Below are 16691 nucleotides of genomic sequence, written 5' to 3'. Positions count from 1 at the left end.
CTCTTTCGCAGTTAGTCTTTTACTAGGATTTCAGCTTCCTAAGTGTGGAGATGGGTCAGTATTACATTCAAATGTCAAAGGAGTGACCACAAGTGCAAAGAGGGATTTGGGGGGCAAAAGTAGGGGGAGACAAATGATATTTCTCTCTGAAAGAATGGAATGTCGTTCACCTTTGCCCTGCGGTGGATGCTGCAAAGGGTATTATTTATAAAATCTAACAGTAAAGGAGGCAATGTATACATCATAAAAATAAACACCATCCCCGCCCCTTTAAGAATATGTTCTCTCTTAGGAGCAGCATAATCATATTTGGGTGAAGGGCTCCTTCTTGACACTCCCACTTGGGGGAAAAAGAAATTGGTTTTGGTTCTCTCCAAAATATTAGAAACATTAACATTCCCTCTGCTGCCGCGGGCTTGTAAGCACAGCATATTAACAGGTGCTCGGCGCAGCCTTCGTTTCTGAAAAGGACTCTCAGAAGCAGAATGAGTGTGGATGCTCAGAGAGCCCTGACTGGAGGGGCTCCCTACATGTTTCAGCTGGCTGGTCACATACATAGAAGATTTTCTATACTCAAACGCAAATGATGATGAATAAAATAATTTGAGATTTTCGTGATAGGTATTATGATGTTTCATGAGTCTTCGCAAACATAGGGTTTTGCTTTAGACAGAAATGTTTTGAAAACAAGGCAATGCATTTGGAAGTGCTAGTAAAAGCATGACATATTAAAATGTATTGAAAAACATTAAATGGCATCCTGAATAAAATCTGGAAAGTGCTGAAAATAAGAGATTTTTAAATCCTCGTGTCGTTACAGGGTTTTGTCATAGAATAGTAGGCTTATAGTGTTTATCATTTTGTATCCTGTCCTTTTCAGCGCTACAAAGTAACATTTTCCTGTATTCTTATGGATCAGCCTAAACGTCATTTAAAAAACTGCAAACGGTTCTAGGCAGCTGTGTATTACTGTACTTAAGAATCCCTCTGCTTTGGGCTGTTTAGGCTGTTTTTATTTAGTAATATTATAGGTAGTGCTGCAACAAACATCTTGTTCCTATAGCTTTTTTTTTTTTTAATGCTTAGAATTAGTCCCTTAGGTTGGAAACCAAGGAGTAGAATTACTGGGTGAAAGGTATGAACATGCAATGCTTTATTTTTCAAAAATATTTTATCAGTTTATCATGTCACCATACTAATTGGCAGAATTGGGCATTCTTATTTTTTTTAAATCACTGATAAATGGGTGAAATGGTATTGGACTGGCCTTTAATTTGCATTTTTATTTACCAATGAGATTAAAAAAAAACCCTTTTACATGTATTTGCTGACAATAGATTATCTTCTGTAAAGTGTCTTTTATGCCCTTTGCTTTATCTCTTGGATTCTTAGTATTTTTTATTTATCTTGCGCCACTTGTTTACGTAATAAAGATATTAAAACTTCATCATATTTGTTGCAAGTTTTTCCCCCAGTCTATTAATGAAAAACATTGCATTTAAACTTGATTTCTATTCTATGTTGAGTGGTGTGTAAATTTGGTACAGTGACGTTTGTAGTGCAGCGTAGGAGACAGCAATTCACGCACAAATATCACCATGATCATTCCTTCTTTTAAATGATCTCATCTATCTAAGCTTATATGTTCTCTTAGCAGTCTGTAGGGGAAAGCATCTAAACTTGTTAAATTTTATGTGGTCCTCTTAAACAATTCTTTATCAGGCATTATTCTCTACTCTGGGGGAAACCCCTAGGACTAATAACCAATGTATTTAGAAAGAAGTATGGAAAAACATTTTTTAAACAATTACAGTGCAAGATTACCAAGGCTGATCATTTGTATCCAAAGTCAATTATTTGGCTGCATCAAATGTGATTACAGATATAGCGAGATGTTGCAGGTAGGGATTTTACTTTGTCTGTTTCCTACAATGGGAGAAGATGGGGCAAATGTTAGTACTTGTGAACAGGGAGAATGTGTGGCTAGAACATTATTTTCTTTACATAAATCAACCAGATCTCCTCAGTTCTAAAAGTTGTTCCAATACTGAAGCTCTCTGGGGGAGACTATCATTACTGAATCGCACCAGATGCTGCTGCTTGTCTGACATGCATTTAAACTTTCATCTTCCTGGACAACTTAATGATACAGGATAGTTGTTTAGGTCAGGTTTCCATAGGTAAAATAAAGCAGAGGGGTGGTACAGACATCTAGATGGTTCAGGCAAAAAGTAGGGACCTTGTATTCGGCTTGAACTCACCAGAGGGTGGCTTTAATGTTCCACTCTTCTTTGGGTATATATTCCTGTCTCTCCTTTGTTGTTGTTGCATTTTTTTGTATATGCATGATGAATTACCCCAGAGAGAAATCGTTTTCCATATCCAGGTACAGTTTCTGTAAAGGCTGGACTCTGAAACAAGAGCCTCAAACGTAGATTTTTAAAACAACAGATTAAGATGGAATAAAATCTACAATATTTCTTGTTTGCTAGTTGAGCTGAGGGAGGGGGAAACACAAGCATTTCAGCAGGCATTTTACACCTAGATAGGAAGGTACATGGATAAACACAGCCATGGTACCTTTAAAACCAGTTTCTAATGAAGAAATATGCCTTTCATGGGGTTTGCCTTTAGAAGAAATTTCCTGTGAATCCCGTTTTAAGAAAGCAGTGGTTTGAATCGAGTAATCGCTACAATAAAAACTCATCAGCCTTTTTCCTCACATACATGATCATCAGTGTTCTAAACTCCACTTGTGCTAAAATCAAAATGGATAATAGAAATGTGGACTTACTTAGCTTAAAAATTAAACTGTTGCATTAAATATGGTCACTGTTCAAGAGAAGAAAGCCTAAGAGAAAAAAGTAACCAGTATAAGAGCACTATTATTCTTGCCCACTATATATATATATATTTTTTTCCTCTAAGTATTAACTCTAAAGTCTTTGTGAGCTAATGTCCAATTAATGTCGATAAAAATGTGGGGCCACCCTTGCTATTAAAAACTGGTGCTAGCGATGATGATTGCTTTCTCTGTGTTTGGACATAAATGAAGCCATGCACAATGAATGATGCTTTCTATACTACGCAGGGAGAAGGGCTGCCCCCTGATTTGCGGCTGTGGCCACCGCTTGCAGATGATGGCTTTGGTTTCAGCTTCTTTACTTCTATGCTATTCAGAACATCTGCTGGAGCAAACAACTGTCAAATGCCTGACTGTTGCACACAGTACAGGTCTGTTCGCTGCTTTTGTTTCCTCATACTCTGCAGCTAAAGTAATTAGAGCAAATACATGGTTAATTAGGCTCCTAAAGCCTCCCTGTTATCTTAAGAGTCAACTGAATATTAACGCAGTTAAAAATCAAGCAGTTCTCTCCACCTTCGAAAGATAAAACACATTTGGAAATGACTTTTAATAAATAAACATCAGAACCATGAAATCTAGCAGGCATTTCACATACCTTTCAACGATTTCGCGCCACATACATTTCTTTTGATGTAACTCTAAATGGACAATAAAACATTTTACTTAATGCTATCCCTCCTTGGTAGCCTATGGCAACCTTGTTCTTAGCGTCAGCAAGATCGTCTGTTCATACTGCCTGGTCTTCAGAAGTTAGGTTCTTCATTTTATAAATTCAAGAGCACTGTCACCTGGCTAAATTTGCTCTTTGAAAAGACTTAGTGTTAGAGACCTGCCTTTTCCTCTGGATGTTTACCTGTCCACTTTTGTCTGATTTAAGATGTCATATGTATTATGCTCATCCTTGATTCTGCTTTCCCACTCCTCACATGCGCCTTCAGTATCTACCAGATGGAACCCTTCCTTTTGTTTCCATAGTCAGCGACCTGGTCCAGGCCCTAATCAACTCTTACCGGTACTGCTGAAGCCTCTTCTTAAACTAGCTTCACCCTTCTTCAGTCTCCAGATGCTCAACAGAGTATTTTCCATCATACATCACTCTCATCACGCCATTCCTTGCTTAAGGGTATACATAGCACACCCCCCCTTTTTTCTTATGCTGTGTCAGAATTGAACTCCTAACCTAAAGTTTCCCTCTTTCCAACTGACACCACAGCCGACCCCCTATCTTGTCCCTTGGCCACGTGACCCATTCTTCCAAAGTCACTCCTCATCCTACTACAGTATGTTTTCACTGCCCACACCACCAGTGAGGGTGGTCTCTTTATGGCATTCTTTATATGATTTATCCTTTTCCACTGTTAGGATATCTCTCATGTCTTAATGTCCTGCCCTTCCTAATTACCAATGAATGCCAGTCACCTTCCTCAAGACTAAGCTCAAGACTCACTCAGGAAAGCTTCGCTCACTCACATAGTCTTACTACAATCAGTGCCCAATTTTCCTAAGCATCGGATATTGAGTAGAGCTAAGGTTTTCATTAGTATTGTTGATAGAGTCATATCATTGGTAAATGGTAGTCACTGTTACAATGACTAATAATTTTCTCCGACTTGGTACATAGCTGCTCCCCTTGGAACTACCTCTGCTCCCCAAGGGCTCTTACCTGCCCATTGTCCTGGCTCCTTCAGCCCTTCGTTCAGGAATTCCCATGTCTCCAGTATCTAGCCACTACACAGTTAACTACTGGTACAACAGTGGATTCCCAGGACCCTACTCTAGAACCTTGACTGACAGACATTCTGATTGGTAGGCTTATGATACACAGGCTCTTAAGTAGTTAAAAGTACTACCTCCAGGGTATGACTAATCCCTGACTTAGGAACACTGTTGTAGACTATAATAAACTCCTTGAGGACCAGGACAGGGACTGTGCCATATTCATCTTTGTATCCCTAATGCTTAGTGTGGTGCCTGGAAATCACCAGTAGATGTTTGCCTCAAGGAAAGAACCAGAGTAGGAAAAGGAATAAAAGGAAGGAGGAAGGGATGGAGGGAAAGAAGGAAGGAAAGAAGAAGGGAAGGAAGGGAAGAAGGAGGAGAGGGGAGGAAGGCATGGTGGAAGGGAAGGAGGAAGGGAGGGAAAGGATAGATGTCTAAGATAGATTTACATGGCCAATGCAGACTACTTCCTCCTTCAGATGATGTTTTTTAAATTTGACACACAATGGTACATTAGTTTCAGGTGTACAACATAGTGATTCAACAACTCTATGCTTTATGCTGTGCTCACAGGTGCAGCTACCATCTGTCACCACACAGTGCTATATTGACTATATTCCCCATGCCATGTCTTTCATCCTTATGACTCATTCATTCTGTAACTGAAAGACCGTATGCCCCAACTCCCCTTTACCCATTTTACCCATCCTGCACCCCTCCCCTCTAGCAACCATCAGTTTGTTCTCTGTGTTTATAAGTCTGATTCTGCTTCTTATTTGTTTATTCATTTGTTTTTCAGATTCCACATAAAGTGAAATAATATGACATTTGTCTTTCTTTGTCTGACCTATTTTACTTAGCATACTACTCTTTAGGTCCATCCATGTTTTCACAAATGGCAAGATCTCATCCCTTTCTATGGCTGCATAATATTCTGTTATATACCTCACATCTTATTAACCCACTCATCTGTTGATGGACACTTGGGTTGCTTCATATCTTGGCTATTGTAATTAATGCTGCAGTGAACATAGGGGTGCATATGTCTTTTCGAATTGATGTTTTCGTTTTCTTTGGGTAAATACCCAATAGTGGAATTATTGGATCATGTGGTATTTCCATGTTTAGTTTTTTGAGGAATCTTCATACTGTTTTCACAGTGGCTGCACCAATTTACATTCCCACTAGCAGGGCACAAGAGTTCCTTATTCTCCATGTCCACGCCAACATTTATCATTTCTTGGTTTTTTTTTGTTTGTTTTTGTTTTTCTCTAACAGCACCCAAGCTCTCAGTTAATGATGGCAAGGCTTGGTGGCTTCTGCCTGGTGTAACACCTCTTCCTCCTCAAAGGAATCATGCCCATTTTTCCCTCTCATTCATGATAGCTGAGCTATTTTTTCCCCATGCATATCCCTCCCCCATCTTGCAGTGGTTGACAGAAACTTCAGAAAATGTCTGTATGCTATCCCCCCTACCCCACCTTTTTAAGTTCCAGTTGGGAACAAAGATATCACCCGATCTTGTAGGGTGATGTATATACAATTAATGTTGGTCATAAACATAGAGTCTTAGTGATCATAAAACCTCTCTCAAGGGAAAGCACTTTCCATTTCTTGACACCATTATGTTTCTCCACTACCCCCCACACTAGAATGTCAGCTCCGTGGGTTCCTGTGTGTTCTCCATGTATTCCCTGTGCTTAGAACAGTGACTAACACGTAGTAAAGATCCTCAATAAATACCTGAATGAGGGAATAAAGATGAAAAATATATGTTTTGACATTAAAAGGAAGATACCTCAGGGACCACAAATGCTCTCAATAGAGATCCTTTTCAGAATCTCTAAGGAGTCTTCATCTACCTTCTTTATTTTTTTCAATTTAACTTTTTTCAGTGTTCCAAAATTCATTGTTTATGCATCTACCTGCTTTAATTAGCCATGTTCTTTCTTATGCATCAGCCTGCAAACTATGTCTTGATATGTTTTATAAACCTGTTTTGTAATTATTTTTATTTTCTAATTTTTATCTAATGGTTAGTAAGACAACACTTTTGCTTTCTACTATATTTCCATAGCCAATATACAGACAAAATTTCCATATGTCATGAATTATTAAATGAGTTTCTTTGGGCAAACTTATAAATCCAGCCAACATTTGTTTAACAGCGCTTCTGTGGGTAAAATGTGTTCAAAGTTCAAAACAGCCGCCTTCCAAACTGCTTTTGAAATAGAGCCATTTTTAGTTTCGGGAGTTGCTGCATTCAGTCTGTGCTTTACTGTCAGACAATTGTTTATGGATTGTAAGTACTTTTCAGTTGCCTCATTAGTGGCTGCTTTATCTTCCCCAGTGTTTTGTAAGCCCCCCTGAAGGCACGGATTATGTTTTTCCACTTTTGTTCATCCCTTCATGGTGCCTAGTACTGCATTGTACCCAGGCGCTACTTGTTGAATGAAGGATTTTACCTAAATGCAAAATACTACATAAGGTGATAAGCCCAGAAGACAATGTATGACATTTTGCAAAAGATGAGACATCGGTCACTGAATGCACTCTTCAGTATTTAGGGCCACTGCACTTGAGAGTCCTGTTAGAAACCACATTTTGTTTAGGCTTGGTAATCACTCCTTCCTGCCAAACTTTCACATGGGGGTTTATTAAGAATAGCAACAATCCAGGACAGCACACCATAATTATAAAAGAAGCAGCAGAGGCTTAAAATACTTTATTCTCATTAATTACATGTTCCCTCTTCCTAAATACATCATCAGGGAGAATTATGAACTATGATGCAAATAATTTGAGTTTAGGAGTGAGGAAGGAAGGTGTTTGTGCTTATTTACCTCGGGATCTTTTCCAAATTCATCACCAGGGAGTCGAAAGAGAAATGAAGAGGAAAAACATTCATTTCTGATCAATAAACAAGAAAACTTAGACCATGCCTCATAGTAGTAAACTCCTCCCTCCTTCTGTAATAATGCATTGAAAACACCTGGGATCTGATTTCTTAACCTGAGTGATGGTTACATGGGCGTTCCGTACATAGTTATTATTTAAACTGCACATAGGTATTTTATACACTCATCTGTATATTTGATGTATTTTCCAAGCCAATAAAAGATACCTTACAGAAAAATGTCCAGGAGGGAAACATACCAGTATTTCACATTGATTCAAAATCTAGAACCAAGTAAATATAAATCATTCCTTCCTTTTGTTAATTAGCATTCAGAAGGGAATAATGTTAACATTTGAATAGAGTGTTTAAGAAACAGTTACATTTGCATCTGAAAAGAGGTGTCCCTTGGAAAATAAAATTGGTGCTTTCAGAATTAAAAAAACAAAAACCAAGCAAAAGAAAATGTTTTGCCTACCTCAAGAGATTTCTTTAAGATTGCTTCCAGGTTCACCTGAAGACTTTTGTCACATGGTTCAGTAGTTCTCTGGAATCTTCGAGGTGTTAGAGAATCAAAGCTAAGAGCACTCCAAAAAGTGAGTCCTGTAAGCTGAGAAACTCTATTCACAGTACCTATTAGTACAAACTGCTTTACAGGGAAGACTTAACTTTTCTCTATAAGTCTGTTTTCTACAATTTCACCTTCTGTGTGTATGTGTGTACCAGAGTTGTGGTTTTTCATGTAAATTTGTTTCTCATCAACCAGATTGTTAATTTCTCGAGGCCAGGGATAATCTGTTGTCTTTCATGTTCCCTGCATGGCCTCCTCTGTGTTAGTCACCTAATACTTTCGCTTGATTTGCAAATGCATACATGTCACATTCTGATAGCTTGTGACTCCTTTGTCTCATCTATTTTATACCCAAAAGAAAGCTGGAGAATATTAAGGCTCACGGTCTTCTCTCTTGTAATGTGTATGATCTGGAGGCATTGCAATGGCGATTATAACTATTGGTTGTGAGTTTTGAGGTGTTTGTGAAATTGAAATGACGGAAGTATAAATGTGAAGGCATGGTGTGGTCTGAAAATCTCTTAACATATTATTAATTCTACAAAGAAATTTTAAAAGTTTTCTGACATCAGGTTAATTTGACTTTTTGGTATTGTGACCCTAAGTTTAAAAAAAAAAGCAGATTATGTGTATTAAGGAGGGCATGTGTTGTGATGAGCACTGGGTGTTATACGCAACTAATGAATTGTTGAACACTACATCAAAAACAAATGATGTACTATATGTTGGCTAATTGAACATAATAATAATTTTTAAAAAAGCTCTATCAACTTACTAGATCTACAGGTTTATGCCTGAAACAAAAACATGACCCCATAGTTGAGAAATGGTTCTTTAAATTTCTATTACTTGAAGTTGATACTGATTTACTCTACACAATCTTTCTGTGAATTGGAAGTCTAATATGTTAAAATTTAACCATCATCTGTGACATTTTGCAATGTTACAAATTATTTTTAGCAACTGTATTGCAATACATCTCTAACTTCTAGATGTCACCATTCAGCTTCTGTTCAGTGTTAGGAGTTCATGAGAATTGTATGTATGTGATTTATCTTTTTTTTTAAAAAGATTTTATTTATTTATTGGACAGACAGAGATCACAAGTAGGCAGAGGAGGCAGGCAGAGAGACGGGGGAGCAGGCTCCCTGCTGAGCAGAGAGCCTGATGCCACCGATCCCAGAACCCTGGAACCATGACCTGAGCCGAAGGCAGAGGCTTTAACCCACTGAGCCACCCAGGCGCCCCGTGATTTATCTTTGTTTTACATTTTCAAATAATCCCCCATAGCAAACCACATACTCAGAAGTAAAACGTTCTTTAATTCATCAACCCTCCTCAATAATTAGTATTGCCTTTTAAGTTGTTTTATGCCATAATAGAACCAATATTTGATAATGAACAAAATGTTGATTTTTAGTAGTAGGAGAAGCGTGGAAAGAATACCATACTGGAACTCCAGAGAGGTGGGTTCTAGTCCCATTTCTGCCACTTATGACCTGTCTGATTATTTAATCCTATCTATCTTTGTTTACCCTTTTAAAAACTGAGAGGTTGGGGCGCCTGGGTGGCTCAGTGGGTTAAGCCTCTGCCTTCGGCTCAGGTCATGATCTCAGGGTCCTGGGATCGAGCCCCGCATCGGGCTCTCTGCTCAGCAGGGAGCCTGCTTCCCCCTCTCTCTGCCTGCCTCTCTGCCTACTTGTGATCTCTCTCTCTCTCTCTGTCAAATAAATAAATAAAATCTTTAAAAAAAAACTGAGAGGTTACAGACAAGTGTTTTCTAATGTTTTTAAAACAGGGAGAAAGAGAACAAATATATACCTTCCAGTTTCTATATACTCAGATTGTACCTTATTTTGAACCATATACAGAGAGAAAGCTCTATTGTGCCTTTGGAACAAATGTCTTGGCAATTGAACATCTCCTTAAATTATTAAACACAAATTTATTTTCATCCCCCCTTTAAAAAAATTATCTATGTGGGGCGCCTGGGTGGCTCAGTGGGTTAAAGCCTCTGCCTTCTGCTCAGGTCATGATCTCAGGGTCCTGGGATCGAGCCCCACATAGGGCTCTCTGCTCAGCAGGGAGCCTGCTTCCCCTCTCTCTCTGCCTGCCTCTCTGCCTACTTGTGATCTGTCAAATAAATGAAGACTTTAAAAAAATTTATGTATGTATGCATATATATATATGTAATCTCTACACCCAAGGTGGGAGGCTCAAACGCACAACTCTGAAATCAAGAGTTCCATGCTCTTTTGACAGCCAGCCAGGTGCCCCTTCATCCCCCTTTTTATTCATATATATATATATATATATATATATATATATATATGCATATATATAATATACATATACATACATATATTAGGTTTTTTAAAGATTATTTATTTATTTGAGAGAGAGAAAGAGAGAGCATGAGTAGAGAGAGGGGTAGAGGGAGAGGGAGAAGCGGATTCCCCTCTGAGCAGGGAGCCCTATAAGAGGCTGGGTTCCAGGACCCTGAGATCATGATCTGAGCCAAAGGAAGATGCTTAACTGACTGAGCCACTCAGGTACTCTCCCTTTTTTATTTATATGTTTAAAAAATATTTATCACAAATCAGATATATTCCAGATAGTGATTTTGGTACTGCAGCTATGACAGTGAATAGGACACATGATGTCTTTACTTTCGTGGAGTTTACATTCTAGTAGAGGGGAGCCAAATAAGTAAAGGCATAAGAAAATATCAGGTAGTGGAAAATCTAGTTTTAAAAAATGAAATTCAGTGATACAGAGAATATGTGTGTTGGGTGGTCTGAGAAGGTCGCTCTCAAAGGAGAGGACATTTGTGCTGAAATGCAAATGCCAAGGATGTAGTAACCATGCAAAGATCAAAGGAAGGAAGGCCATGTAGAGGGACAGAAAGTACAAGACGTAAAAGCAGGCATGAGCTGGGAGTGTTGGAGGAACAGTACAAGAAGGCAATATACTGGAGCATAGCAGGGTCAGAGAGTCAAGGGCCAATCAGGGAGGGGTTTATAGGTCAACATAAGGAGTGTGGAGTTTATTCTAGATGCAGTGGACAGCCATTGGAGAGGTTTAAGCTGGAGAGAGACATGATCCAGTTTACATTTTAAAGGGGACACTCCCCTGTCACTTGGATTGATGGTGACCAAAAGTAGAAGCTGAGAGAACAGCTAGGAGAATATTTTAGTGCTCCAGATAAAGGTGGCTTAGACACCAGTGATAGCACTGGAATAGGAGATACAAGGACAAAGTTGGAATATCATTTGGAGGTAAAGTCTACAGAAGCTGCAGGATTGAATTTAGGGTATGAGGGGCAGAGATGAATCAAAGATAACTCCTGGATGGTTGGCATGAATAAGCTTCATGGAGTTATAGACTTGAGTATTTTTTACAGAAAATAGAACCCATTTAACATTAAACTCTACATGACTTCATTTCTTTTCCCATCTTTTAATATAGGCTTATATGATTTTGTATAACTATAATCAGTGAAGCAGAATGTTTGAACTGTTTGCTGTTATGATTATATTTTTTAGAGAGGGAGAGAAGGGGGAAAGGGCAGAGGGAGAGAGAAAGAGGGCAGAGGGGCAGAGGGAGAGAGAATCTTAAGCATGCTCCATGCTCCGCGTGGAGACTGACAATGACCTCAAGCTCATGACCCTGAGATCATGACCCAAGCCAAAGTCAAGAGTCAGACACTCAACCAACTGAGCCACTCATGCACCCCTGTTTGATGATATTTTTAAATTAATATTATTTCAGACAAATACATCTATATATCAACATAATCTACAATCCTCAATCCTCACCATTTTCAGCAAGACTGTATCATTCTTCTTCATTCCTCTGTTATTATTCCTATTATCACCCCAATCTTAAAATTGATTTTTTTAAAAACACTGCCACATTAATTTGGGGACCAATACTATATTGCTTGCCCCATTTTTCACCTTTATCAAATATTTATTAAGCACCTTTACCTACATGGTAACTAACCACATCATTTGATTATAAAATGCTTTATTTTTATTTTTAATTTTTAATAATGGAAGACCTGAAAGCATTGAGGAAGTTTTGTCCTATTTAGTTTTAAATGTAGTATTAAGCCATTTTATGACTAATGCTGTCACACCTAATATGAATTAACTGTAGCTGCCTTCATGTTTGGCTAAAACTATAAGGCTCTGTTGCACAAATCCAGTATACATATGAAGATTGTTGACAGCTTTATGATAACTATTTTTTTTCAGAGTATAGTGATGTTATCCTGCAACCAGTCATTCACTCTCTGATAGTTCCATAAACCAACTGATGTGCCTTCTGCTGCTATTTTTCAGCTGAACAAAGAATGCTACATTGTATGTGTATTTTTTTTCTTAAATTCAGAATGCCCTTGCAATGCTTCTTCTGTTCTCTTGGTTTATTATTTCCTCTCTGAAGATCACTATGTCTGCTTTCATCCATCCTCCTCATTTACTTTGCCAAGATTTTATCTTGTCATTTAAAGTTAAGTGGGACTCATAGAAGGCACTAATGAAAAAGTCCAAAAGGCTTTCGGGCACTCCATAGCGGTCTGTGATTGATAGTCATGAAAAAGATGGAGGGCCAGATTCTAGTGCTTCTGTTTAATCTGGAACTATTCTTAGGTTATAGATTCCTGGCAGGATTATCTGTATGTTCTTGCTACCATTGCATTTGGGCACATTGTTTAAAAAACTTAAATATCCCTACAAACCTTGTTAGAAACACAGCAGTCCTCTTCACCCATTTACTCCTCACCAGAGGTAAATATATTTGACTTTTGTGTCATTTTCTTTCTTTCTTTTTTTCTTCTTTCTTTCTTTCTTTCGAGATAAAGAGAGAGAGACAGCATACAGGTGAATAGTTGTGGCAAGTGGGAGGAGGGGCAGAGGGAGAGAGAGAATCTCAAGCAGGCTCCATGTCCAGCTTGGAGTCTGACATGGGACTCAATCTCATTACCTTGAAATCATGACCTGAGCTGAAATCAAAAGGTGCCTGATGGACTGAGCCATCCCTATATCTTTATCTTTTGATACTTATCTCTTTGTTTTGGAACTAGATGTCTCTATTGCTAAGTCTTGTTTTTTCAGTTTTAGACATCTGTTGACTTCTCACCATGGCATATGAGGATTTTGCTTTTCTTCACATACACACTTGTACTCATACCACACAATGCACTCTTCCTACTCCTTCATTTTCCCATTATAAGTATACTGTGTTTACAGTGTTTTGACTATGTAAATGCAATTAACAGGTGAATCAGCTAGTATAATACTTTCAGTATCTTCTACAACTTTGTACTTTCCTTGGAATTAGTAATTGTTTCTGTTGTTGAATTCTCCATGTTATTAGCAGACTGTTATTGGCATTTTCTCTCCCATTGCCTTTTTTTTTTTCTTTTTGATTGGTTTCTGGTGAATGTGCTAATGTCTCCTGGATGTAATATAGTGCCAATGATGAGTTTATGAATAAATTCAATGAGCTAAAAAAAAAAAAGCTCATTCATAAATTTTCCACCTAGTTTCTAAATACGCTTTTAATTCATTTGGATACAGGAAATCCTTGCATTTTCTTCGCTGTCCCATTTTCCGTATTTTTTACTCTTTGGTATTATTGAATTTTCTGTTTCTCCTTTCGTTAAATTTTTTTTTTCCAGGAGCTCTTTTTTCATTCCTTAAATGTTCCTTCTAAAATACCATCCTAATCACACTTGTCATGGTGAGAATTTCATAGAGTTTAATTGTTGAAACACAATGTTATACACCTGAAACTAATATATGTAAACTATGCTTCAATTAAAAATAAAAATTTAGAGGAGTCAAGATGGGGGAGAAGTAGCAGGCTGAGATGACATCAGGTAGCAGGAGATCAGCTAGATAGCTTATCTAAACATTGCAAACATCTACAAATCCAATGGGAAATTGAAGAAAAGAGCAACAATTCTAGAAACAGAAAATCGATCACTTTCTGAAAGGTAGGACCTGCGGAGAAGTGAGTCTGAAGCAACGGGAAGATAGACCGCGGGGGGAGGGGCTGGCTCCCTGCAAGCAGCGGAGCAACAGAGCACAAAATCTGAACTTTTAAAAGTCTGTTCCGCTGAGGGACCTCGCTCCAGAGGCTAAACCGGGGTGAAGCCCATGCAGGGTCAGCGTAACCCCAGGTCCCGCGGGGTCACAGAAGGACTGGGGTTGTCTGAGTGTCGCAGAGCTCACAGGTATTAGAGCGGGGAAGCCCACTACAGCGACAAAGTCAAGGAGTGAGCTCTCAGCTCGGGGTTACCTTGAACCGGGCACAGGCTGGGTGAGCTCGGAGTGCGGCCTGGGAGATGAGAGTGATTGAGCACTTTTCTCCAAGCCTGTGGCTGGAGGCCAGGGAGACAGAAGCGACCGGGCATTTTTCTCCAAGCGTGAGTGACCGGGCACTTTTCTCCAAAAGTGACCAGAAGCCAGGGAGACAGGAGCAATTGGGTGCTTTTCTCTGAGGGCGCACTGAGGAGTGGGGCCCCGAGCTCTTGGCTCCTCCTGGCCCGGAGATTGGGAGGCCGCCATTATCATTCCCACCCTCCGGAACTCTATAGAAAGCGTTCAGGGAACAAAAGCTCCCAAAAGCGAACCCAAGCGAATTACTTAGCAGGGCTCCTGATAAGGGCAGGACAATTCCACCTCGGGCAAAGACACTTGAGAATCACTACAACAGACCCCTCCCCCAGAAGATCAACAAGAAACCCAGCCAAGACCAACTTCACTTACCAAGGAGAACCGCGGAATTCCAGAGGAGGAGAAAGCAAAGCAAGGAATTCATGGCTTTCTCCCCATGATTCTTTAGACTTGCAGTTAATATTTTTTTTCTTTCTTCTTCTGCTAAATGCTTTTTTTAACTTTTACCCTTTCCTCTTTTAACTTTTTTTAAACTAGTTTATCTTAATAACTTACAAAAATATATATGTATATATAAAATAATCTTCTTTGAACTTTAATTATTATAGTCATATTTTATCCTCCATTGTATCTAACTATATTTTTGTATATTCATATATTTTATTTTTTTAATATTTTTTCCTTATTTGTTTTCCTTTCTTTTCTTTTCTTTCTTTCTTTTTTTCCTTTTCTTATTTATCCCCTTTCTACATCCCACAATTTGGGGTCTCTTCTGATTTGGTTAAAGCACATTTACCTGGGGTCTTTGCCATCCTTTTAACATTTTATTTGCTCCTTTATATATTCTTATTTGGACAAAATGACAAGGCAGAAAAACTCACCACAAAAACGAGAACAAGAGGCAGTACCAAGGCTAGGGACCTAATCAATACGGGCATTGGTAATATGACAGATCTAGAGTTCAGAATGATGATTCTCAAGGTTCTAGCCGGGCTCAAAAAAAGCATGGAAGATATTAGAGAAACACTCTTCGGGGAGATAAAAGCCCTTTCTGGAGAAATAAAAGAAGTTGAAATCAAAAAAGCTATTAATGAGGTGTAATCAAAAATGGAGGCTCTTACTGCTTGTATAAATGAGGCAGAAGAAAGAATTAGTGACATAGAAGACCAAATGACAGAGAATAAAGAAGCTGAGCAAAAGAGAGACAAACAAATACTGGACCACAAAGAGAGAATTCGAGAGATAAGTGACACCATAAGATGACACAACATTAGAATAATTGGGATTCCAGAAGACGAAGAAAGAGAGAGGGGAGCAGAAGGTATATTGGAGAGAATTATTGGAGAGAATTTCCCTAATATGGCAAAGGGAACAAACATCAAAATCCAGGAGATGCAAAGAACGCCCCTCAAAATCAATAAAAATAGGTCCACACCCCGTCACCAGATAGTAAAATTTACAAGTATTAGCGACAAAGAGAAAATCCTGAAAGCAGCCCAGGAAAAGAAGTCTTAACATACACGGGTAAAAATATTAGATTGCCAGCAGACTTATCCACAGAGACCTGGCAGGCCAGAAAGAGCTGGCATGGTATATTCAGAGCACTAAATGAGAAAAACATGCAGCCAAGAATACTATATCCAGCTAGGCTATCATTGAAAATAGAAAGAGAGATGAAAAGCTTCCAGGACAAACAAAAACTGAAAGAATTTGCAAACACCAAACCAGCTCTCCAGGAAATATTGAAAGGATCCTCTGAGCAAAGAGAGAGCCTAAAAGTAGTAGATCAGAAAGGAACAGAGACAATATACAGTAACAGTCACCTTACAGGCAATACAATGGCACTAAATTCATATCTCTCAATAGTTACCCTGAATGTTAATGGGCTAAATGCCCCAATCAAAAGACACAGGGTATCAGATTAGATAAAAAAACAAAACCCATCAATGTGCTGCCTACAAGAAACTCATTTTAGACCCAAAGACACCCCCAGATTTAAAGTGAGGGGGTGGAAAACGATGTACCATGCTAATGGACAACAAAGGAAAGCTGGGGTGGCAATCCTTATATCAGATCAATTAGATTTTAAGCCAAAGACTATAATAAGAGATGAGGAAGGACACTATATCATATTCAAAGGGTCTGTCCAACAAGAAGATCTAACAATTTTAAATATCTATGTCCCTAACATGGGAGCAGCCAACTATATAAACCAATTAATAACAAAATCAA

The sequence above is a fragment of the Enhydra lutris genome, unplaced genomic scaffold (assembly GCF_002288905.1).
Source record: "Enhydra lutris kenyoni isolate GAN:26980312 unplaced genomic scaffold, ASM228890v2 scaffoldscaffold83, whole genome shotgun sequence".
NCBI classification, from domain to species: domain Eukaryota; kingdom Metazoa; phylum Chordata; class Mammalia; order Carnivora; family Mustelidae; genus Enhydra; species Enhydra lutris.
Note: the sequence above shows the minus strand (reverse complement) of the source record.